Source organism: Podarcis liolepis, assembly GCF_965112155.1.
Source record: "Podarcis liolepis genome assembly, chromosome: 15".
Lineage (NCBI taxonomy): Eukaryota > Metazoa > Chordata > Lepidosauria > Squamata > Lacertidae > Podarcis > Podarcis liolepis.
In genome coordinates, this window is record NC_139566.1 from 4,553,685 (window position 1) to 4,579,400 (window position 25,716).

Sequence of the window (25,716 nt, forward strand, 5' to 3'; positions counted from 1 at the left end):
CTGAGTCCTCCTCAGAAGACAGAGAAGAGGATAGTGAGTCTGGGGAGGAAGGGGTGCCTCAGAGAAAGGGGGATCCACGTCACAGGGGAAAACAGAAGGGACTGAGCTGTTGGCTCTGTTGGTCTCGAGGGAGAGGGAAAAGAGAAAGTAGTTAGAGCAACGCGTCATGAGAGACGGGTCGCTTTGTTTATTCTGCATGTAATCTTGTCAGAAAAAAATAAAGAAAGGAATTTATGGCTGGCTGCCGGGAGTGCTTTTCTGCTAAGTGCAGCAAATGACATCCACGGACCAGATTGATAAGGGGATTGACCCAGATCTGGCCCCCAGGCCTTAGTTTGCCTACCCATGCACTAATGTCTAGGAACTTAATGCGCTTGCAGCTTTCTTGCTGCACCACTAGGAGGACTAAATGTAACATGTTCCAATAAATTACCTTTCATGTCAGCCACCCCTTTGCTCAGGAAGCCGTTTAGCTTTGTTTTCCCGCAACTTCATCTTGGATATTCTTCATGTTCCTCTTAATGGGACTTGGTGTGTTTCCTGAATCATTCATGCTCCTTTAGCGTAATGTTTGGAGCATATGTTATCCTGGCCACAGAGGAACACACATCATACCTTTCGAGCACATTCACAGCACAGTTTTCCCCTTTAAAAACGATGGGCTCTGTCAGACAGCTGGGAATCGTAGCTCTGTGAGGGGTAAACTGCATTTCCCAAAATCCTTTGATGGGAAAATATACTGTGAACATTTGAGGCCTTGTACTGTTAAAATACCCTGCAAGCATGTGTAGCAGAAGTCCTTCTTGAGCAGTCTTGGGAGGTGAGAGAGAAGAGAAAACTTATTTAACTGGGAGGAGCCTGGATCAAGTCAATTCATCCACACTGGTCCGGGTGGGAGAGGGTGCAGGACTATCTGGCCAACGTGGGGATTTAGGGAAAGCCGCTTCCAAGCTGGAGAGGAGGTGGGGTTGCGGGCTTCATGCCCTCCCACCACATGTGCAGGGGCTGGCTTGCAGTCCCCGCGAGAGCAGGGAATCCTCAGGCGCGTCATGTCCCTTGCCAGCCAATCGGCTGGCCCGGGAGGCGTGGCCCGCACTATTTAGGGCCGGCGCGCCTGAGGATTTCCCTCTTTCTCTGCTCCAGCGCCCCAGCTGCTCCGGTTTCCCACCCTCCCGCCCTTTAAGGTTTTTGTTCCTTGACCTTGCTATGGACCTCGCTTGGTCGCCATAAAGGGGCCCGGAAGGATTTTTTTCAACTTGGCAAATTGGCACCAGCCATTTGGTTTTTCGCCTACCTCGTAGCAAATCGTAACAACTTCCTCGGCATTGGCGGTTAGGCATTGGTAAGGGTATTGTTATGCAGATGAGTGGGGGGGGGAGGAAGCGCCATCACCTTCCCCCATATCGAAGGGTAGTCCAGTAAAGGATTCCAGGGGGTGTTGCCCTGTCCGAAGCCTATGGAGGTGTGGGCCTAAGGCACGCCCCCGAGCGGTGACCCCGGGGGAGCTCCTAGTTGATGTACATCAGCAGGACTCCCCCTACTGGTAGTTAACCCTTGCCGGTCTTCTAGCAATCAGGCTGAAGCCAGTTAGTCGATAGGACCAATGCCTAAGCCAATACCGCTCAATTCCTGTAATCAATAAAGTTGTGGCCTAATTTTGCCCATTAACCTAAAATACGGGTGTCCCGTGTCTTTATTTCCATGGGGGAGGCAGGAACTCGCCACGCAACATGGCTAGAGGGTGAAGCCACTTTGTGACTGGTGTCAGCAATGGTGTCTCCTGAGGCTTCAGAAACTCTAATCAGGTACTATGAAGACCCTAATATAAATATCCGCATTCCTTCCTGTACATATTGTCCCTTTAATAGATCGAAACATTAATTCAAAGTTCATTTTGTCTCTCATTCTGGTGTCTAGCTCATGCTACTTACACCAACTAGTAGGAGGTTTGGAAAGCATTCAGAGTAAACTGGGGGTGGGGGTGGCAAAAAACTAAAGGATGGCAGCATTAGGGAAAGTGTTTGTTGGGTTAATTCCACATAAGTTGGTAATGCTGACTCATGCCCAACCTGGCTAAATCTGGTGACTTTCTATCGGGGCAGATATGGCAGGTAAATTTGAGTACAAAAGGACTCAGGTCACAGCACACAGTGTTGGGTTGTGGTAGGAGTTTGCAGGTGAAGCACGTTTTCTGCCTCAAAAGACACTGTTCCCTATAGCTGGCTAAGGGTGCTGGGAATCATAGCTCTGTGAGGGGTAAGCTACATTTCCCAGAATTCTTGGGGAGGACAATGTTCCGTGATTCCTGGAACTGTCAGTGTTCAAGGCCTTTATGCTGTTACAATGACCCTGCAAATGTTTGGAGCAGAGATTATTGGTGAGCAGGCCTTTGAGAGAGGGAAGGAGAGGATGCTTCTGAAGCCTGAAGGAGTCAAGAGAACACCTGAATTCCATTAAAAGGAACACAGAGAACATCATCCAAGGTGAAGCTGAGCCCAAATGAAGCAAAGCAGCTTCCCAAGCCAAGGTGTAACCTGGCCTGCAAGATACCTTTGGGAACATAGTAGGGGAAGGTTGAATATTGTCCTGGTCTTCTGGTCACAGCTTAGGAATGCTTGTCCCTTCAACCTGTTAATTTTAGAAATCCCAGTTTCTCACTGTTTCCAAATGTGAATTCAGCTCTCTTCGTGTCTGCAGCAGTTTGTTATTTATTTATTTATTTATTTAGCCTTGTGAAAATTCATAAGCATCAATGCAAAATTCTCCCAATCCCCCACATTTTGACATGGAATTTTGCAATCAAAGTCCACTGATATAATACAGATTTGTATGTTAAACTAATTCACTAATCTCTTCATTTTATGCACTCTTTCATGTTGACATATGGGTTTTTCTTTCTTTCAAAATATTGCTTGCTTGGGGAACAGCATCACACCTTCATACAAGGGTGTATTTCGAAGGGTGCCGTGTTTTGGCTATTATGTCAAATTGCAAATTATGAATTGGATAGATTCACCTTTTAATGCAAGCTAAACTCAACGCCCCTAACCCCATTCCTGAGTCCTCTTTCTGCTGACTTCATCACGACTGGACACCTTGGAACTGCAGAAACAGCTTCCAAGGAGTAGCCGGGAACCCCTCCTTCCAACTGAGCGGTGCCTGTCTTGGCAGGGACTTTCAGGCAGGAGAAGCTAATCGGGGTCAGCGCAGATGGGTGTTGGACAGGATCAGACACATATCAAGGAGACATATTTGTGATTGCCAGTTGCACTTCATGAAAGGTGAGCTGAGAACCAGTAAAGCAGGAGAAAAAACACGCAAGAGGCCTCTGTGATGCTGCAGTGAAGCTTTAATGGCTAGCAAGGAAGGAGGGAACATTCTCTGGGATCAACAGGTCAAGCAGGAGAAGAGGTTCAACATTAAGAGATTAAAGGAAAGCAAAACACTCATAAAAGTGTTCACAGGCGGCCAAAATGGCCCCAGGCAAGAGCCTCTCGGTGGAAGATGTGCAGATCTTCCGCCAATTCTGACTCAGTGAACTGAGGCTTGCTTGGCATAAATGGAGGAAAGATACACTCAGCAGAGGAGGAAGGAAGATTTGCAAGGGGAAAGAATGTGTTACAGAGCAAAGATGACATGTCGGCAGCCATGGATAGTTTGCGTAGTGGGCGCTCAGCATTTCGGACTTCCTGGCCCTCAAGAGCACAAACTATACGCAGGTTTCTTGACTCAGTTGTCAGTTGGGGGCTTTACATTAGGATCAGAAAAGCAAACGATTCTCAACTGGGTGCATCTGGTGAGTGACATGACTGCCCTGCATTCTGTTCAAAACGTGAGACCATCCAAAGTATCAAAGGAAGCAGCAGAAGTGAATCCTCAACGACGGAATTGTGGCCGCTTGACAATGACTTTGAATTTGTTTATTATAGCTATAATATCCTCTATTGGGGGGTGTTCCACTGGCATCTCCGAAGAGGGAGCTAGATTGTTGATACTGGACATCTTGCAAGAATCTTGGATACTCTGAAATGATACGTTTTCAAGGATACTTTCAGAAACACGTGAAAACAGGGGAAATCAGACATTATCTCTCATAACCAGAGAAATATTTGTCAGACAGGGAGGCGGCAGTTCCCCTTACTTTTCAGCTTTTATATTGAGATTCCTTTATGATGACTTAAAGAATGCATATCCAGGACGGAGACAGTTCAGATAACGAGAGATATAAAAGATTAATTTAATGTTGATTTTTAATCGTTGCAGCCAGGCCTGGGACAGTAAGTTGAATGATGGTAAAACATTAAAATAGTGATTTTCAAATGGAAAAGTCTCAATGATTCCCACCCCCATTTGACAGGTTGTGTCTCTCTGACCCTTCTCCCTCTCCCTCTGAAATTTGAGAGACGTCTCTCACGCTCTGGCCCTGCAGGATCCTTCCTCTTCTGGGCTCAGACTGTTGGTCCCCCTAGCTGAGTGTTGTTTCTACAGCAGGGATGGGGACGGGTAGCCTTCCATAGCTTGTGGAACTACAACTCCCAGCAGCCCTAGCAGCCAACATTGGCCAAGGCCAGAGGGGGTGGGAGTTGTTTTACATCTGGAGGCCCACAGGTTCCCCAGCCCTGCTAAGCTGTGAGTGGGATTGACGTCCCAGGAGTCCAGCTGAGCCTCTTTCCCTGTCTGACCTGCCTCACCCAAGAAAAGGCAACTGTCAGCCCTGCCTAAAGTGCTCCTCAGTCCTCCCGTTGAGAGGCAACGTGGGCACATCCTGTGACAACGGCACAGCGCCTTTCTCCGAAGAAGAGGAGGATGGGGCACTGGCCTGAGATTCCCAGAGGAGGGAAAATGGGTCCAGGGATCTTCCCATTACACAGAGCTGCTCTTTCAAACAAATGACAACCAGACCCAGAACAGGACATCTTCCCCTTGCCAGTTCTGGTCTCTTAGGAGGAAGAGATCCCCCTTTTCACCCTCATCCAACTCCATCCCAGAGAGGGCCCAGCGCCACATTTCAGAAGTCCTATTAGAAGTGGGACTTCTGTTTGAGCCCAAAACAATGCCAGTGGCACAGGGAATTGCAAGTAAAGACCTGAAGGTCTCTTCCCAAATCTGATTTCCATGTGAAGCTAAGAAGGAAGGCATGTTGGGGGAAAAACCCAGTAAATAACTGCCCCATAGTCAATCTGTTGCAAACTTCTTTGCTCTAGTAATCAATTTACTTAAAAGGAGCTTACCAAAAGCTGAAGAAGCTGAGCAGACGAGGAGAGGAGCTCTTCAAAAGCGCTGGTGGAAAAGCCCTAAGCACTGAGCCCTTTTATGCAGGTTCTCTCTGCACCTGCAACGAATACTTTGGTGCAGCATCACTAATTTGGCAAAGTATATCCCACCTCCACTTTTTGGCCAGACTGTCCCTAGCCATTGGAACTCCATCAGACTGCAATGTAATATGTTCCTAGAAGTTATTGGTCTTGTCAGCCTCCTGCTTGGATTTCTTTTGACGCAGCTTCAATTTGGGTGATGTTCATTGTGTTCTTTTCAAATGTAATTTGGGGCATTTGCTTGACTCAGCCCTGCTTACGCCTTTGCACCTATGAACACACTCGTTGTTGCAATCACAATTGAAGCCCATTTTCTGCCTCATAGGACTCTCTACCTATAGATGGCTACAGGTGCTCTGTGAGGGGTAAGCTACATCTCCAAGTTTTCTTTGGGAGGAAAACACTCTGTGATTTCCGCTATGAGCTATGATTAGCCAAATTAGTGGTGCTGAAGCAAAATATTCGCTTCAGCTGCAGAGAGAAACTGTGTAAAGGGCGCATAGGGCTTTTCCACTAGTGCTTTTGAAGATCTCTCTTCTTCCCCTCAACTTCTTCAGCTTTTGGTAAGCTCCTTTTAAGTAAATTGATTACTAGAGCAAAGAAGTTTGCAACTGATTGCAAACTTCTTTGCTCTAGTAATCAAACTTCTTTGCTCTAGTAATCTATGGGGCAGTTATTTGGACAGAAGGGACTTCTTCACCCAGAACAGAGTCATACTGTGCCAGCGCTGTCCGCAGACACTTCCGGGTCACGTGGCCAGCATGATGAAGCTGCTCCAGCGAACCAGCACCAGAGCAGCACACGGAAACGCCGTTTACCTTCCCGCTATAAAGCGGTACCTATTTATCTACTTGCACTTAGGGGTGCTTTTGAACTGCTAGGTGGGCAGGAGCTGGGACTGAACGACGGGAGCTCACCCCGCCACGGGGATTCAAACCACCGACCATACGATCAGCAAGTCCCAGGCACTGAGGTTTTACCCACAGCGCCACCCGCGTCCCTATCATTACATATCATCAGTAATTTGGCTAAGCATACCCCACCTCAGTTAACTCTAGATTATACCAAAATGTTCCTAGCCATCTTCCCACAACATCAGACCTTCCCCTACTATGTTCCGAAAGGTATCTTGCAGGCCAGGTTACACCTTGGCTCGGGAAACTGCTTTGCTTAATTTGGGCTCAGCTTCACCTTGGATGATGTTCTCTGTGTTCCTTTTAATGGAATTCAAGGTGTTCTCTTGACTCCTTCAGGCTTCAGAAGCATCATCTGTGGAGCATAACCTACATACGGACGACTTCTTTTAAACACATCTGAAGCATCTTTTCCCCTTCATAGAACTCTGGGCACTGTAGACTCTTAGGGATGTTGGGAATGGCAGCATTGTGAGGGCAAAATGTTGTGTGACCACCGGTACTATTGTGTGCGATTGTGTGCAGTAGAAGTCCTTGGTGAGAGGTCCTGTGAATGCAGGGAGAGAGGAATGCATGGAGAATCGATTAAGCAGGGCCAGAATCAGGTCTGTGGATCTTCATTGCTCTTTGTGACCACAGACCCTGATTGGCTGGAGGTTCCAGGTTCTTGGGGGCAGAGTCAGCTGAGAGGAGTCTCTGGGAAGAAAGGAAGTCGGTGAGGAAGGTGCAGGGAGGAGGAGATCAGGAAAAACCTGTGGGAGGAACTGAGACCAGGATTTGGAGACCCCGTGTGCTTTGCATGGACTTCCAGGGAGTTTATCTTTGGGGAATTACTGATGGGTGCAGGCAGTGGCGTAGCGTGGGGGGTGCAGGGAGGGCCGGCCGCACCAGGCGCAACATCGGGGGGGGCGCTCGCACTCACAGCTCTTGGCCCCTACCTGGCTCACTCACTCTCTCTCACTGCCTTGCCCCGGGTGCTGACAACCCACGCTACGCCACTGGGTGCAGGACATGAGTTACTGACACAACACAGGACATGGGTTTGGGGATTTTGGCAGCAGTGGACCAAGATCCAGGAAGGCAGAAGAAAAGTGAACAAGACACATCAGTGATGCTGCACTGAAGCTTTAATAGAGAAGCAGAAATGAGTGAACGTTCTCTGTGATGAGCAGTTTAAGTGGGAGAAGAAAAATAAAAAGATCCCATTCCGAGTAAAGATCACATTCACTATTGAGATGATAGATTATGAGAAAACAAAATATCTGGCACAGTTTGACTCTGTTCTGTGTGGAAAAGTTTTTCTGTCCAAATAACTGCCCCATAGTCAATCAGTTGCAAACTTCTTTGCTCTAGTAATCAATTTACTTAAAATGAGCTTACCAAAAGCTGAAGAAGTTGAGGGGAAGAAGAGAGGAGATCTTCAAAATCACCGGGGGGGGGGAGCCCTACGCGTGGGGCGCTTTTACAGAATTTCACTCTGCACTTGGAGCGAATATCTTGTTGCAGCACAACTAATTTGGCTAAGTATAGCCCACATCCACTTTTTGGCCTGAATGTTCCTAGCCACTAAGTGCCCAATAAATTGTTGAATGGTCCTTGCCACTAAGTGACCAATAACTTTTTGGAACACATTACATTGCAGTTGGATGGAGTCTCAATGTCTAGGAACAGTCTGGCCAAAAAGTGGAGGTGGGCTATAGCGTCTGTGGGAATAAAGGAAGGTGCAGGGAGGTGGAGACCAGGAAAAACTGGAGGGAACAGACCAGGATTTGGAGACCCTGTTTGTTATTTATACTCATTTGGGGAAGATCAGAAGAAGGGAGCCAGGGGCTGAGGTGGTCTGAGAGGGTGCCCCCTGTGAAGGTCTGACAAGAGGAAGGTGAGATAAGTGAGTTGAAGTGTCCAAGCAGCCAGGATTACAGTGACAAGAAGGAATCCAGGCCCCTCTCATTTAAAGAAAGTCCTTCCCTCTCTATCTACTCAAAGGCCTGCTCACCAATAATCTCTGCTACAAATGTAACAGCATAAAGGCCTTGAAAGGTTGACAGTCCCAGGAATCACGGAACATTGTCCTCCAAAGAATTCTGGGAAATGTAGCTCATCCCTCACAGAGCTATGGTTCCCAGCACCCTTAGCCATCTATAGGGACCGGAGTCTTTTGAGGCAGAATGTGCTTCACCTGTGATTGCAACATCCAGTGTGTTTGTAGGCGCAAATTGAAGCCAAGTCAAAAGAAAGCAAAGCAGAGTCTGTGATGAAGGGGCCAGAGCATGGAGATCCCATCAGGTTCTTCCTTCTTCCATAGCCACGTCATCGCTATAGTCAAACAGAAATCAAACATCTTCCCAAGTGTGGCTCTGACCCTGGGTCCAGCTTGCTGCATTTTACAGGCTGCAACCTTTCTGCAAAAACTCAGTCCACAACTCAGCTCTGTACGCCATCTCAAATTCTTCTTTGTCTTCAAAACTAACTCTGGGTCCCATTTTCTGTGTGGCACAGTCTCCCCTCTCTCTGGCTTTCCTGATGTACCACAGGCCCTGATTGGCTGGAGGTTCCAGGTTCTTGGGGGGAGAGTCAGCTGAGAGGAGTCTGTGGGAATAATAAAGGAAGTCGGTGAGGAAGGTGCAGGGAGGAGGAGACCAGGAAAAACCTGTGGGAGAAACTGAGACCAGGATTTGGAGACCCCATGTGCTTTGCATGGTCTTCCAGGGAGTTTATCTTTTGGGGATGTCACTGATGGGTGCAGGACATGAGTAACTGGCACACCACAGGACATGGGTTTGGGGATTTTGGCAGTGGTGGACCAAGATCCAGGAAGGCATTCTTCCAGGGTGGGTAGATCTTGCGTCTTCCAATACTTTGCAATAAGTATTCTTGCTGCTGTTGTGGCGTACATGGAACTGGCGGAAATGACTGGCAGAATCCGAGACCAGGGAGAAGAGTCGGTGGAAGAAGATTGGAAGAAATTTAAAGACTATTTACAGAAATATTGCAAAATTAATGAATGTTAGAATGATGTCAGAATGAAGTTAAGTGGTTTAAGCAGCAATGTTTTAAAGGTGTATGAAAAATGGATTAATAACAGGTGAGAGCTCAAAGTTATATTATATTAAGTTAAAGGATTAAGATAAAAATAAAGAGGGAAAGAAACTGCTGAACTAACTAACTGAACTGGAATACAAAAAAGGGAGGTGTGAGGAGGTCAGGGAAGCAAGGATATGAATATATGATATGGAAAGATTGATGTGTTTTTTCTTCTTTTTAAAATGTTCTTTATCTTTTTTCTGTATTTTGTATGTTTCCCCCCTTTTTTGTTGAGGGTTGCTGGGCATAAATGGAGGAGAGATAGCAGAGGAAGATGGGCAAGAAAACAGTAAAGGGACAGGGAATGTGGGCGATTCTCAGTAGGGTCCGTATTGTGAGTGATATTGAAACTCTGCCTTCTCTGCAGAACATGAGGACATCATGAGCATCCATTGAAGCAGCAGGGGCTGGGCAGAGGAGGGGGAGGAGTGGTAGAGACGGCCTCCCCATCTTGACCCTTCCAGGGAGAAGGAAGAGGAAGATGGTCTAGTTTTACAACAGGGGTTTGTGGGAGGTGACAGCTCATAGGCAGACAGTCTCTCTCTGCACTTGGAACAAATACCTTAGCTGGTAGAATTAATTACCCAAATTAGTGGTGCTGAAGCAAGATATTTGCTGCAGGTGCAGAGAGAACCTGCATAAAAGGGCTCAGTGCTTAGGGCTTTTCCACCAGCGCTTTTGAAGATCTCCTCTCCTCGTCTGCTCAGCTTCTTCAGCTTTTGGTAAGCTCCTTTTAAGTAAATTGATTACTAGAGCAAAGAAGTTTGCAACGGATTGACTATGGGGCAGTTATTTACTGGGGGGTTTTCCCAACATGCCTTCCTTCTTAGCTTCACATGGAAATCAGATTTGGGAAGAGACCTTCAGGTCTTTACTTGCAATTCCCTGTGCCACTGGCATTGTTTTGGGCTCAAACAGAAGTCCCACTTCTAATAGGACTTCTGAAATGTGGCGCTGGGCCCTCTCTGGGATGGAGTTCGATGAGGGTGAAAAGGGGGATCTCTTCCTCCTAAGAGACCAGAACTGGCAAGGGGAAGATGTCCTGTTCTGGGTCTGGTTGTCATTTGTTTGAAAGAGCAGCTCTGTGTAATGGGAAGATCCCTGGACCCATTTTCCCTCCTCTGGGAATCTCAGGCCAGTGCCCCATCCTCCTCTTCTTCTGAGAAAGGCGCTGTGCCGTTGTCACAGGATGTGCCCACGTTGCCTCTCAACGGGAGGACTGAGGAGCACTTTAGGCAGGGCTGACAGTTGCCTTTTCTTGGGTGAGGCAGGTCAGACAGGGAAAGAGGCTCAGCTGGACTCCTGGGACGTCAATCCCACTCACAGCTTAGCAGGGCTGAGGAACCTGTGGGCCTCCAGATGTAAACAACTCCCACCCCCTCTGGCCTTGGCCAATGTTGGCTGCTAGGGCTGCTGGGAGTTGTAGTTCCTCAAGCTCTGGAAGGCTACCCGTCCCCATCCCTGCTGTAGAAACAACACTCAGCTAGGGGGACCAACAGTCTGAGCCCAGAAGAGGAAGGAACCTGCAGGGCCAGAGCATGAGAGAAGTATCTCAAATTTCAGAGGTAGAGGGAGAAGGGTCAGAGAGACACAACCTGTCAAATGGGGGTGGGAATAATTGATACTTTTCCATTTGAAAATCACTATTTTAATGTTTTACCATCATTCACTTTACTGTCCCAAGCCTGGTTGCAACAATTTAAAAACTAATATTAAATTAGTCTTGCATTTCTTTGGTTATCTGAGAGATAATGTCTGATTTCCCCCATTTACGTGTTTCTGAAAGTATCCTTGAAAATGTATCATTTCAGATTATCCATGAGTCTTGCAAGTGACGATTATGATAATAACTCTATGATGATGCACATGGGTCTTCACTTACGAGTTATGGACCAATATGGTAACGTTGCATAACGTTATACCCTTCGCAATGTAAAGCCCCAAACTGACAGCTGAGTCAAGAAACCTGCGTATAGTTTGTGCTCTTGAGGGCCAGGAAGACCGAAATGCTGAGCGCCCACTACGCAAACTATCCATGGCTGCCAACATGTCATCTTTGCTCTGTAACACATTCTTTCCCCTTGCAAATCTTCCTTCCTCTTCTGCTGAGTGTATCTTTCCTCCATTTATGCCAAGCAAGCCTCAGTTCACTGAGTCAGAATTGGCGGAAGATCTGCACATCTTCCACCGAGAGGCTCTTGCCTGGGGCCATTTTGGCCTCCTGTGAACACTTTTATGAGTGTTTTGCTTTCCTTTAACCTCTTAATGTTGAATGTCTTCTCCTGCTTGACCTGTTGATCCCAGAGAATGTTCCCTCCTTCCTTGCTAGCCATTAAAGCTTCACTGCAGCATCACAGAGGCCTCTTGCGTGTTTTTTCTCCTGCTTTACTGGTTCTCAGCTCACCTTTCATGAAGTGCAACTGGCAATCACAAATATGTCTCCTTGATATGTGTCTGATCCTGTCCAACACCCATCTGCGCTGACCCCGATTAGCTTCTGCTGCCTGAAAGTCCCTGCCAAGACAGGCACCGCTCAGTTGGAAGGAGGGGTTCCCAGCTACTCCTTGGAAGCTGTTTCTGCAGTTCCAAGGTGTCCAGTCGTGATGAAGTCAGCAGAAAGAGGACTCTTCTGAGAGTACTTTTTACCCTTGCCAGGAATGGGGTTAGGGGCGTTGAGTTTAGCTTGCATTTAAAGGTGAATCTATCTAATTCACAATTTGCAAATTGACATAATAGCCAAAACACGTCACCCTTCGAAATACACACTTGTATGAAGGTGTGATGCTGTTCCCCAAGCAAGCAATGTTTTGAAAGAAAGAAAAATCCATATGTCAAGATGAAAGAGTGCATAAAATGAAGAGATTAGTGAATTAGCTTAACATACAAATCTGGATTATATCAGTGGACTTTGGTTGCAAAATTCCATGCTGAAATGTGGGGAATTGGGAGAATTTTTCACTGATGCTTATGAATTTTCACAAGGCTTAAAAAAGAAATAAATCACAAACTGCTGCAGACACGAAGGGAGCTGAATTCACTTTTGGAAAGAGTGAGAAACTGGGATATCTAAAATTGAGAGGTTGAAGGGACAAGCATTCCTAAACTGTGACCAGAAGACCAGGACAATATTCAACCTTCCCCTACTATGTTCCAAAAGGTATCTTGCAGGCCAGGTTACACCTTAGCTTGGGAATGTGCTTTGCTCAGCTTCACCTCGGATGATGTTCTCTGTGTTCCTTTTAATAGAATTCAAGGTGTTCTCTTGACTCCTTCAGGCTTCAGAAGCATCATCTGTGGAGTGTAACCTACATACAGACGACTTCTTTTAAACACATCTGAAGCATCTTTTCCCCTTCATCGAACTCTGGGCACTGTAGACTCTTAGGGGTGTTGGGAATGGCAGCACTGTGAGGGCAAAATGTTGTGTGACCATGGGAGAGACTGGCACAGTATGACTCTCTTCTGGGTGAAGAAGTCCCTTCTGTCCAAATAACTGCCCCATAAACAATCAGCTGCAAACTTCTTTGCTCTAGTAATCAATTTACTTAAAAGGAGCTTACCAAAAGCTGAAGAAGTTGAGGGGAAGAAGGGAGATCTTCAAAAGCGCTGGTGGAAAAGCCCTACACGCTGAGCCCTTTTACACAGTTTCTCTCTGCAGCTGAAGTGAATATCTTGCTTCAGCACCACTAATTTGGCTAATCACAGCTCATGGCAGAAATCACAGAACGTTTTCCTCCCAAAGAAATCTGGGAGATGTAGCTTATGCCTCACAGAGCTATGATTCCCAGCACCTGTAGCCATCTATAGGTACAGAGTCCTATGAGGCAGAAAATGGGCTTCATATGCGATTGCGACAACGAGTGTGTTCATAGGTGCAAAGGCGTAAGCAGGGCTGAGTCAAGTAAATGCCCCAAATTACATTTAAAAGGAACACAATGAACATCACCCAAATTGAAGCCGAGTCAAAAGAAAGCCAAGCAGGAGGGTGACATGACCAATAACTTCTTGGAACACATTACATTGCAGTCTGATGGAGTTCCAATGGCTAGGGACAGTCTGGCCAAAAAATGGAGGTGGGCTATACTTTGCCAAATTAGTGATGCTGCACCAAAGTATTTGCTCCAAGGGCAGAGAGAAGCTGTATAAAAGGGCTCAGCGCGTAGGGCTTTTCCACCAGCGCTTTTGAAGAGCTCCTCTCCTCGTCTGCTCAGCTTCTTCAGCTTTTGGTAAGCTCCTTTTAAGTAAATTGATTACTAGAGCAAAGAAGTTTGCAACAGATTGACTATGGGGTAGTTATTTACTGGGTTTCCCCCCCAACATGCCTTCCTTCTTAGCTTCACATGGAAATCAGATTTGGGAAGAGACCTTCAGGTGTTTACTTGAAATTCCCTGTGCCCCTGGCATTGTTTTGGGCTCAAACAGAAATCCCACTTCTAATAGTGAAGCACGTGTCGTTAGTGGGTTTTGGCTAGGTGCACAAAATTAAGGATCAGACAGACGCAGCAATGGAGAATAAGAAGTTGAAGTTTATTGCCAGGCAATAATATTTTACCATCATTCACCTTGCTGTCCCAGGCCTGGCTGCAACGATTAAAAATCAACATTAAATTAATCTTTTATATCTCTTGTTATCTGAACTGTCGCCTTCCTGGAGATGCATTCTTTAAGTCATCGTAAAGGAATCTCAATATAAAAGCTGAAAAGTAAGGGGAACTGCCTCCTCCCGGTCTGACAAATATTTCTCTGGTTATCTGAGAGATAATGTCTGATTTCCCCTGTTTTCACGTGTTTCTGAAAGTATCCTTGAAAACGTATCATTTCAGAGTATCCAAGACCCTTGCAAGATGTCCAGTGTCAACAATGGAACTCCCTCTTCAGATATCCCGCAGGGCTCCGACCGAATAGATCAATTTTTAGCTATAGTAAACAAATTCAGATTCAGTATCAAGCGGCCACAATTCCCTCATTGAGGATTCACTTCTGCTGCTTCCTTTGATATTTGGATGGTCTCACGTTTTGAACAGAATGCAGGGCAGTCATGTCACTCACCAGATGCGCCCAGTTGAGAATCGTCTGCTTTTCTGATCCTAATGTAATGTAGTTTGTGCTCTTGAGGGCCAGGAAGTCCGAAATGCTGAGCGCCCACTACGCAAACTATCCATGGCTGCCAACATGTCATCTTTGCTCTGTAACACATTCTTTCCCCTTGCAAATCTTCCTTCCTCCTCTGCTGAGTGTATCCTCCATTTATGCCATGCAAGCCTCAATTCCCTGAGTCATAATTGGTGGAAGATCTGCACATCTTCCACCGAGAGGCTCTTGCCTGGGGCCATTTTGGCCGCCTGTGAACACTTTTATGAGTGTTTTGCTTTCCTTTAACCTCTTAATGTTGAATGTCTTCTCCTGCTTGACCTGTTGATCCCAGAGAATGTTCCCTCCTTCCTTGCTAGCCATTAAAGCTTCCCTGCAGCATCACAGAGGCCTCTTGCGTGTTTTTTCTCCTGCTTTACTGGTTCTCAGCTCACCTTTCATGAAGTGCAACTGGCAATCACAAATATGTCTCCTTGATATGTGTCTGATCCTGTCCAACACCCATCTGCGCTGACCCCTATTAGCTTCTCCTGCAAGATAGGCCCTGCCAAGACAGGCACCGCTCAGTTGGAAGGAGGGGTTCCCAGCTACTCCTTGGAAGCTCTTTCTGCAGTTCCAAGGTGTCCAGTCGTGATGAAGTCAGCAGAAAGAGGACTCAGGAATGGGGTTAGGGGCGTTGAGTTTAGTTTGCATTTAAAGGTGAATCTATCCAATTCACAATTTGCAAATTGACATAATAGCCAAAACACGCCACCCTTCGAAATACACAATTGTATGAAGGTGTGATGCTGTTCCCCAAGCAAGCAATATTTTGAAAGAAAGAAAAACCCATATGTCAAGATGAAAGAGTGCATAAAATGAAGAGATTAGTGAATTAGCTTAACATACAAATGTGGATTAGATCAGTGGACTTTGGTTGCAAAATTCCATGCTGAAATGTGGGGAATTGGGAGAATTTTTCACTGATGCTTATGAATTTTCACAAGGCTTAAAAAAGAAATAAATCACAAATTGCTGCAGACACTAAGGGAGCTGAATTCACATTTGGAAACAGTGAGAAACTGGGATATCTAAAATTGAGAGGTTGAAGGGACAAGCATTCCTAAGCTGTGACCAGAAGACCAGGACAACATTCAACCTCCACATACTATTTCCCAAAAGGTATCTTGCAGGCCAGGTTACACCTTGGCTTGGGAAGCTGCTTTGCTTCATTTGGGCTCAGCTTCACCTCGGATGATGTTCTCTGTGTTCCTTTTAATGGAGTTCAGGGTGTTCTCTTGACTCCTTCAGGCTTCAGAAGCATCATCTGTGGAGCATAACTTACATACGGACGACTTCTTTTAAAGACATCTGAAGCATCTTTTCCCCTTCATCGACCTCTGGGCACTGTAGACTCTTAGGGGTGTTGGGAACGGCAGCATTGTGAGGGCAAAATGTCGTGTGACCGTGGGAGAGACTGGCACAGTATGACTCTCTTCTGGGTGAAGAAGTCCCTTCTGTCCAAATAACTGCCCCATAGCCAATCAGTTGCAAACTTCTTTGCTCTAGTAATCAATTTACTTAAAAGGAGCTTACCAAAAGCTGAAGAAGTTGAGGGGAAGAAGGGAGATCTTCAAAAGCGCTGGTGGAAAAGCCCTACACGCTGAGCCCTTTTACACAGTTTCTCTCTGCAGCTGAAGTGAATATCTTGCTTCAGCACCACTAATTTGGCTAATCACAGCTCATAGCGGAAATCAGAGAACGTTTTCCTCCCAAAGAAATCTGGGAGATGTAGCTTACCCCTCACAGAGCACCCGTAGCCATCTATAGGTACAGAGTCCTATGAGGCAGAAAATGGGCTTCATATGCGATTGCGACAATGAGTGTGTTCATAGGTGCAGAGGCGTAAGCAGGGCTGAGTCAAGTAAATGCCCCAAATTACATTAAAAGGAACACAATGAACATCACCCAAATTGAAGCCGAGTCAAAAGAAAGCCAAGCAGGAGGCTGACATGACCAATAACTTCTTGGAACACATTGCATTGCAGTCGGATGGAGTTCCAATGGCTAGGGACAGTCTGGCCAAAAAGTGGAGGTGGGCTATACTTTGCCAAATTAGTGATGCTGCACCAAAGTATTTGCTCCAAGGGCAGAGAGAACCTGCATAAAAGGGCTCAGCGCGTAGGGCTTTTCCACCAGCGCTTTTGAACATCTCCTCTCCTCGTCTGCTCAGCTTCTTCAGCTTTTGGTAAGCTCCTTTTAAGTAAATTGATTACTAGAGCAAAGAAGTTTGCAACAGATTGACTATGGGGTAGTTATTTACTGGGTTTTCCCCCCAACATGCCTTCCTTCTTAGCTTCACATGGAAATTAGATTTGGGAAGAGACCTTCAGGTGTTTACTTGAAATTCCCTGTGCCCCTGGCATTGTTTTGGGCTCAAACAGAAATCCCACTTCTAATAGTGAAGCACGTGTCGTTAGTGGGTTTTGGCTAGGTGCACAAAATTAAGGATCAGACAGACGCAGCAATGGAGAATAAGAAGTTGAAGTTTATTGCCAGGCAATAATGTTTTACCATCATTCAACTTACTGTCCCAGGCCTGGCTGCAACGATTAAACATCAACATTAAATTAATCTTTTATATCTCTTGTTATCTGAACTGTCGCCTTCCTGGAGATGCATTCTTTAAGTCATCGTAAAGGAATCTCAATATAAAAGCTGAAAAGTAAGGGGAACTGCCTCCTCCCGGTCTGACAAATATTTCTCTGGTTATCTGAGAGATAATGTCTGATTTCCCCTGTTTTCACGTGTTTCTGAAAGTATCCTTGAAAACGTATCATTTCAGAGTATCCAAGACCCTTGCAAGATGTCCAGTGTCAACAATGGAACTCCCTCTTCAGATATCCCGCAGGGCTCCGACCGAATAGATCAATTTTTAGCTATAGTAAACAAATTCAGATTCAGTATCAAGCGGCCACAATTCCCTCATTGAGGATTCACTTCTGCTGCTTCCTTTGATATTTGGATGGTCTCACGTTTTGAACAGAATGCAGGGCAGTCATGTCACTCACCAGATGCGCCCAGTTGAGAATCGTCTGCTTTTCTGATCCTAATGTAATGTAGTTTGTGCTCTTGAGGGCCAGGAAGTCCGAAATGCTGAGCGCCCACTACGCAAACTATCCATGGCTGCCAACATGTCATCTTTGCTCTGTAACACATTCTTTCCCCTTGCAAATCTTCCTTCCTCCTCTGCTGAGTGTATCCTCCATTTATGCCATGCAAGCCTCAATTCCCTGAGTCATAATTGGTGGAAGATCTGCACATCTTCCACCGAGAGGCTCTTGCCTGGGGCCATTTTGGCCGCCTGTGAACACTTTTATGAGTGTTTTGCTTTCCTTTAACCTCTTAATGTTGAATGTCTTCTCCTGCTTGACCTGTTGATCCCAGAGAATGTTCCCTCCTTCCTTGCTAGCCATTAAAGCTTCCCTGCAGCATCACAGAGGCCTCTTGCGTGTTTTTTCTCCTGCTTTACTGGTTCTCAGCTCACCTTTCATGAAGTGCAACTGGCAATCACAAATATGTCTCCTTGATATGTGTCTGATCCTGTCCAACACCCATCTGCGCTGACCCCTATTAGCTTCTCCTGCAAGATAGGCCCTGCCAAGACAGGCACCGCTCAGTTGGAAGGAGGGGTTCCCAGCTACTCCTTGGAAGCTCTTTCTGCAGTTCCAAGGTGTCCAGTCGTGATGAAGTCAGCAGAAAGAGGACTCAGGAATGGGGTTAGGGGCGTTGAGTTTAGTTTGCATTTAAAGGTGAATCTATCCAATTCACAATTTGCAAATTGACATAATAGCCAAAACACGCCACCCTTCGAAATACACAATTGTATGAAGGTGTGATGCTGTTCCCCAAGCAAGCAATATTTTGAAAGAAAGAAAAACCCATATGTCAAGATGAAAGAGTGCATAAAATGAAGAGATTAGTGAATTAGCTTAACATACAAATGTGGATTAGATCAGTGGACTTTGGTTGCAAAATTCCATGCTGAAATGTGGGGAATTGGGAGAATTTTTCACTGATGCTTATGAATTTTCACAAGGCTTAAAAAAGAAATAAATCACAAATTGCTGCAGACACTAAGGGAGCTGAATTCACATTTGGAAACAGTGAGAAACTGGGATATCTAAAATTGAGAGGTTGAAGGGACAAGCATTCCTAAGCTGTGACCAGAAGACCAGGACAACATTCAACCTCCACATACTATTTCCCAAAAGGTATCTTGCAGGACAGGTTACACCTTGGCTTGGGAAGCTGCTTTGCTTCATTTGGGCTCAGCTTCACCTCGGATGATGTTCTCTGTGTTCCTTTTAATGGAGTTCAGGGTGTTCTCTTGACTCCTTCAGGCTTCTGAAGCATCATCTGTGGAGCATAACCTACATACGGATGACTTCTTTTAAAGACATCTGAAGCATCTTTTCCCCTTCATCGACCTCTGGGCACTGTAGACTCTTAGGGGTGTTGGGAACGGCAGCATTGTGAGGGCAAAATGTCGTGTGACCGTGGGAGAGACTGGCACAGTATGACTCTCTTCTGGGTGAAGAAGTCCCTTCTGTCCAAATAACTGCCCCATAGCCAATCAGTTGCAAACTTCTTTGCTCTAGTAATCAATTTACTTAAAAGGAGCTTACCAAAAGCTGAAGAAGTTGAGCAGCCAAAGAGCGGAGATCTTCAAAAGTGCTGGTGAAAGAGCCCTACGCGCTGAGCCCTTTTATGCAGCTTCTGTCTGCACCTGCAGCAAATATCTTGCTTCAGCACCACTAATTTGGCTAATCACAGCTCATAGCGGAAATCACAGAACATTTTCCTCCCAAAGAAATCTGGGAGATGTAGCTTACGCCTCACAGAGCTATGATTCCCAGCACCCGTAGCTGTCTATAGGTACAGAGTCCTATGAGGCAGAAAATGGGCTTCATATGCGATTGCGACAACGAGTGTGTTCATAGGTGCAGAGGCGTAAGCAGGGCTGAGTCAAGTAAATGCCCCAAATTACATTAAAAGGAACACAATGAACATCACCCAAATTGAAGCCGAGTCAAAAGAAAGCCAAGCAGGAGGCTGACATGACCAATAACTTCTTGGAACACATTACATTGCAGTCGGATGGAGTTCCAATGGCTAGGGACAGTCTGGCCAAAAAGTGGAGGTGGGCTATACTTAGCCAAATTAGTGATGCTGCACCAAAGTATTTGCTCCAAGGGCAGAGAGAAGCTGTATAAAAGGGCTCAGCGCGTAGGGCTTTTCCACCAGCGCTTTTGAAGATCTCCCTTCTTCCCCTCAACTTCTTCAGCTTTTGGTAAGCTCCTTTTAAGTAAATTGATTACTAGAGCAAAGAAGTTTGCAACGGATTGACTATGGGGCAGTTATTTACTGGGGTTTTTCCCCAACATGCCTTCCCTCTTAGCTTCACATGGAAATCAGATTTGGGAAGAGACCTTCAGGTCTTTACTTGCAATTCCCTGTGCCACTGGCATTGTTTTGGGCTCAAACAGAAATCCCGCTTCTAATAGGACTTCTGAAATGTGGATCTGGGCCCTCTCTGGGATGGAGTTGGATGAGGGTGAAAAGGGGGATCTCTTCCTCCTAAGAGACCAGAACTGGCAAGGGGAAGATGTCCTGTTCAGGATCTGGTTGTGCTGTGTTTGAAAGAGCAGCTCTGTGTAATGGGAAGATCCCTGGACCCATTTTCCCTCCTCTGGGAATCTCAGGCCAGTGCCCCATCCTCCTCTTCTTCTGAGAAAGGTGCTGTGCCGTTGTCACAGGATGTGCCCACATTGCGTCTCAACGGGAGGACTGAGGAGCACTTTAGGCAGGGCTGACAGTTGCCTTTTCTTGGGTGAGGCAGGTCAGACAGGGAAAGAGGCTCAGCTGGACTCCTGGGACGTCAATCCCACTCACAGCTTAGCAGGGCTGGGGAACCTGTGGGCCTCCAGATGTAAAACAACTCCCACCCCCTCTGGCCTTGGCCAATGTTGGCTGCTAGGGCTGCTGGGAGTTGTAGTTCCACAAGCTCTGGAAGGCTACCCGTCCCCATCCCTGCTGTAGAAACAACACTCAGCTAGGGCGACCAACAGTCTGAGCTCAGAAGAGGAAGGAACCTGCAGGGCCAGAGCATGAGAGACGTCTCTCAAATTTCAGAGGGAGAGGGAGAAGGGTCAGAGAGACACAACCTGTCAAATGGGGGTGGGAATCATTGAGACTTTTCCATTTTAAAATCACTATTTTAATGCTTTACCATCATTCACCTTGCTGTCCCAGGCCTGGCTGCAACGATTAAAAATCAACATTAAATTAATCTTTTATATCTCTCGTTATCTCAACTGTCTCCTTCCTGGATATGCATTCTTTAAGTCATCGTAAAGGAATCTCAATATAAAAGCTGAAAAGTAAGGGGAACTGCCTCCTCCCGGTCTGACAAATATTTCTCTGGTTATCTGAGAGATAATGTCTGATTTCCCCTGTTTTCACGTGTTTCTGAAAGTATCCTTGAAAACGTATCATTTCAGAGTATCCAAGATTCTTGCAAGATGTCCAGTGTCAACAATGGAACTCCCTCTTCAGATATCCCGGAGGGCTCCGACCCAATAGATGAATTTTTCGCTGTAGTAAACAAATTAAGAATCATTTTCAAGTTGCCACGATTCCCTTATTGAGGATTCACTTCTGATGCTTGATATTTTGGATGGTCTCACGTTTTGAACAGAATGCAGGGCAGTCATGTCACTCACCAGATGCGCCCAGTTGAGAACCGTCTGCTTTTCTGATCCTAATGTAATGTAGTTTGTGCTCTTGAGGGCCAGGAAGTCCGAAATGCTGAGCGCCCACTACGCAAACTAGCCATGGCTGCCAACATGTCATCTTTGCTCTGTAACACATTCTTTCCCCTTGCAAATCTTCCTTCCTCTTCTGCTGAGTGTATCTTTCCTCCATTTATGCCAAGCAAGCCTCAGTTCACTGAGTCAGAATTGGCGGAAGATCTGCACATCTTCCACCGAGAGGCTCTTGCCTGGGGCCATTTTGGCCGCCTCTGAACACTTTTATGAGTGTTTTGCTTTCCTTTAACCTCTTATTGTTGAAACTCTTCTCCTGCTTGACCTGTTGATCCCAGAGAATGTTCCCTCCTTCCTTGCTAACCATTAAAGCTTCCCTGCAGCATCACAGAGGCCTCTTGCGTGTTTTTCTCCTGCTTTACTGGTTCTCAGCTCACCTTTCATGAAGTGCAACTGGCAATCACAAATATGTCTCCTTGATATGTGTCTGATCCTGTCCAACACCCATCTGCGCTGATCCCTATTAGCTTCTCCTGCCTGAAAGTCCCTGCCAAGACAGGCACCGCTCGGGCGGAAGGAGGGGTTCCCAGCTACTCCTTGGAAGCTCTTTCTGCAGTTCCAAGGTGTCCAGTGGTGATGAAGTCAGCAGAAAGAGGACTCAGGAATGGGGTTAGGGGCGTTGAGTTTAGTTTGCATTTAAAGGTGAATCTATCCAATTCACAATTTGCAAATTGACTTAATAGCCAAAACACATCACCCTTCAAAATACACACTTGTATGAATGTGTGATGCTGTTCCCCAAGCAAGTAATATTTTGAGAGAAAGAAAAACCCGTATGTCAAGATGAAAGAGTGCATAAAATGAAAAGATTAGTGAATTAGCTTAACATACAAATGTGGATTATATCAGTGGACTCTGATTGCAAAATTCCAAGCTGAAATGTGGGGAATTGGGAGAATTTTTCACTGATGCTTATGAATTTCCACAAGACTTAAGAAATAAATAAATCACAAACTGCTGTAGACACGAAGAGAGCTGAATTTACATTTGGAAATAGTGAGAAACTGGGATTTCTAAAATTACCAGGTTGAAGGGACAAGCATTCCTAAGCTGTGACCAGAAGACCAGGACAATATTCAACCTTCCCCTACTATGTTCCCAAAGGTATCTTGCAGGCCAGGTTACACCTTGGCTTGGGAAGCTGCTTTGCTTCATTTGGGCTCAGCTTCACCTTGGATGATGTTCTCTGTGTTCCTTTTAATGGAGTTCAGGGTGTTCTCTTGACTCCGCCAGGCTTCAGAAGCATCATCTGTTGAGCATAACCTACATACAGACAACTTCTTTTAAACACATCTGAAGGATCTTTTCCCCTTCATCGAACTCTGGGCACTGTAGACTCTTAGGGGTGTTGGGAATGGCAGCACTGTGAGGGCAAAATGTTGTGTGACCACCGGTACTATTGTGTGCAATTGTGAGCAGTAGAAGTCCTTGGTGAGAGGTCCTGTGAATGCAGGGAGAGAGGAATGCGCTGAGAATCGATTAAGCAGGGCCAGAATCAGGTCCGTGGATCTTCATTGCTCTTTGTGACCACAGACCCTCTACTTGGGGGCAGAGTCAGCTGAGAGGAGTCTCTGGGAAGAAAGGAAGTCGGTGAGGAAGGTGCAGGGAGGAGGAGACCAGGAAAAACTGGAGGAAACAGACCAGGATTTGGAGACCCCATTAGTTATTTATACTCATTTGGGGAAGGTCAGAAGAAGGGAGCCAGGGGCTGTGTTCGTCTGAGAGGGTGCCCTCTGTGAAGGTCTGACAAGAGGAAGGTGACCCAAGTGAGCTGAAGTGTCCAAGCAACCAGGAGTACAGTGACAAAAAGTAATCCAGGCCCCTCTCATTTAAATAAATTCCTTCCCTCTCTATCTACTCAAAGGCCTGCTCACCAATAATCTCTGCTACAAATGTAACAGCATAAAGGCCTTGAAAGGTTGACAGTCCCAGGAATCATGAAACATTGTCCTCCCAAAGAATTCTGGGAAATGTAGCTCCCCCCCTCACAGAGCTATGATTCCCAGCACCCTTAGCCAGCTATAGGGACCAGAGTCTTTTAAGGCAGAAAATGTGCTTCACCTGTGATTGCAACACCCAGTGTGTTTGTAGGTGCAAATTGAAGCCGAGTCAAAAGAAAGCAAAGCAGCGTCTTGAGCGAAGGAGGAGGCTGGCAGGACCAATAACTTCTTGGAACACATTACCTCTCCTAACTTTTAAGGCTCGCCAGGTTCTGGGAGATGGAGAGTCTGGAATCCTTCTAGTGATATGTCAGTCAGCTGCTGCCAACTTCATTTATTCCCATGGAATCCTCTCAGCTTCGAAACCCACCTGAGGACTGGGAAACACCCCAGACAGGAGCACCTCTGCCTGTATGGCTAAATTCCTGCTTTCTGCACCAGACAAAGGAATTGCGTATATGCAGGGCTCACCTAAATATTGTTGCATGCCACTTCAACCTCTGAGCAGTGCCAGATTCAAAGGGGTACAAGCGCTGAACCAGGGACTGTGTTTCCTTTGGAAACGAGGGACAGTGGGGACTGCAGTGTCTTTATGACATATGGTTTATTTGCACATATATACCACCTGAGCCCAAGTGTGGCTCCGACCCTGGGTCCAGCTTGCTACATCTTACAGGCTGCAACCTTTCTGCAAAAACTCAGTCCTAAACTCAGCTCTGTACTCCATCTCAAATTCTCCTTTGTCTTCAAAAGTAACTCTGGGTCCCATTTTCTGTGTGGCACAGTCTCCCCTCTCTCTGGCTATCCTGATGTACCACAGGCCCTGATTGGCTGGAGGTTCCAGGTTCTTGGGGGGAGAGTCAGCTGAGAGGAGTCAGGGAGGAGGAGACAAGGAAAAACTGGAGGAAACAAACCATTTGGAGACCCCGTTTGTTCATGCTCATTTGGGTAAGATCAGAGGAAGGGAGCCAGGGGCTGAGGTGGTCTGAGAGGGTGCCCCCTGTGAAGGTCTGACAAGAGGAAGGTGACACAAGTGAGCTGAAGTGTCCAAGCAGCCAGGAGTACAGTGACAAGTAGTAATCCTGGCCCCTCTCATTTAAATAGTCCTTCCCTCTCTATCTACTCAAAGGCCTGCTCACCAATAATCTCTGCTACAAACAATTACAGGGTCATTGTAACAGCCTAAAGGCCTCAAACGTTGACAGTCCCAGGAATCATGGAACATTGTCCTCCAAAGAATTCTGGTAAATGTAGCTCACCCATCACAGAGCTATGATTCCCAGCACCCTTAGCCAGCTATAGGGACCAGAGTCTTTTGAGGCAGAATATGTGCTTCACCTGCGATTGCAACATCCAGTATGTTCGTAGGTGTAAATTGAAGCCGAGTCAAAAGAAAGCAAAGCAGGAGGCTGGCATGACCAATAACATCTTGGAACACATAACCTTAGAGTCGGATGGAGTCCCAGTGGCTAGGGGCAGTCTGGCAAAAAAGTGGAGGCAGACTACACTTAGCCAAATTAGTGATGCTGCGCCAAAGTATTTGCTCCAAGTGCAGAGAGAAACTGCATAAAAGGGCTCAGCGCGTAGGGCTTTTCCACCAGTGCTTTTGAAGATCTCCTCTTCGGCTGCTCAGCTTCTTCAGCTTTTGGTAAGTTCCTTTTAAATAAATTGATTTGGAGAGCAGGGAAGGTAGGAAGTGATTGTGGGTCAACACTCTTCTTGATGGTCTAAAGGAAGAGGAAGCTTCTTGCATGCCCAACCTGAGAAGAACGCTGGATTTCAGCACAGGCAGGGAGAGAAGGAGAACAGGCACAGAGAGCTGGGCTTTAATACCAATAATAATAATACTTTTAAGTATTGGAGAGATTACCAGCCCTTGCTTAAAGTAATGCCCAACAGTTAAATACATTTTCATCTGTTCGGCAATCAGAAGGCTAATGACTAATTTCCCTCTGTTTCCACATATTTGTGAATATATGTCTTTAAAATGATTTATTTCAGATACTCCAACATTCCTCCAAGATGTCCAGTGCCAACATTGGAGTAAGTCTTATGATTCCCATGATACTACGCCCTGGTTGGCCAAGTCCATTTTTTACAGGTTTTCGGGCCCAGTTCTACTTCCCAATGTAAGAGGTTTTCGACAGTGGACCAAACACCCTCAGAAGGTTGTGGACTCTGCTTCATTGGAGACTTTTAAGCAGAGGTTTAATGTGTCAGCATCGCCCTTGAGCCAGTGCCCACGACTGGACTCGTCCACTTCAGCCTGACTGGGCCAGGCAAGCTGGGGTAGCACTTCCAGAGACCACCTTCTGCACAGGAACAGGTCAAAGTGCTGTGGACTCACAACTCAGAGCTGTGAGCACCAGATTCACTACCGAAGACAGTCATTGCACAGCAGAGTATAAACCACTCAGAGAACAGCTCTGTAGAATAACTACTTTTATTCTATCTACAACTATCATACAAACTATATACAGAGCTAAATGGAGAAGCTGAACTGCAC

General features: G+C 46.2%; 7 long non-coding RNA genes across 7 annotated transcripts in view; 5 read left to right on the forward strand and 2 right to left on the reverse strand.

The window, feature by feature from the left end:
- LOC310694389 overlaps positions 1-25,716 on the forward strand; it is a 56,043-nt gene that overhangs the window by 15,727 nt on the left and 14,600 nt on the right. The window lies entirely within an intron of this gene.
- LOC310694417 lies at positions 3,332-5,485 on the reverse strand. Its single transcript, XR_014519680.1, has 2 exons — positions 5,232-5,485; positions 3,332-4,023 (listed from the first exon to the last, which is right to left on the reverse strand). It is a non-coding gene; the product is annotated as an uncharacterized lncRNA (long non-coding RNA).
- On the reverse strand, positions 6,831-23,731 carry LOC310694424. The gene is made up of 2 exons (XR_014519688.1): positions 23,682-23,731; positions 6,831-6,923 (listed from the first exon to the last, which is right to left on the reverse strand). It is a non-coding gene; the product is annotated as an uncharacterized lncRNA (long non-coding RNA).
- Positions 13,319-14,788, forward strand: LOC310694431. Its single transcript, XR_014519695.1, has 2 exons — positions 13,319-13,539; positions 14,137-14,788. It is a non-coding gene; the product is annotated as an uncharacterized lncRNA (long non-coding RNA).
- Positions 16,376-17,880, forward strand: LOC310694437. The gene is made up of 2 exons (XR_014519702.1): positions 16,376-16,631; positions 17,229-17,880. It is a non-coding gene; the product is annotated as an uncharacterized lncRNA (long non-coding RNA).
- LOC310694404 lies at positions 19,094-22,234 on the forward strand. The gene is made up of 2 exons (XR_014519667.1): positions 19,094-19,736; positions 20,947-22,234. It is a non-coding gene; the product is annotated as an uncharacterized lncRNA (long non-coding RNA).
- Positions 22,859-25,494, forward strand: LOC310694407. Its single transcript, XR_014519669.1, has 3 exons — positions 22,859-22,956; positions 24,164-24,858; positions 25,212-25,494. It is a non-coding gene; the product is annotated as an uncharacterized lncRNA (long non-coding RNA).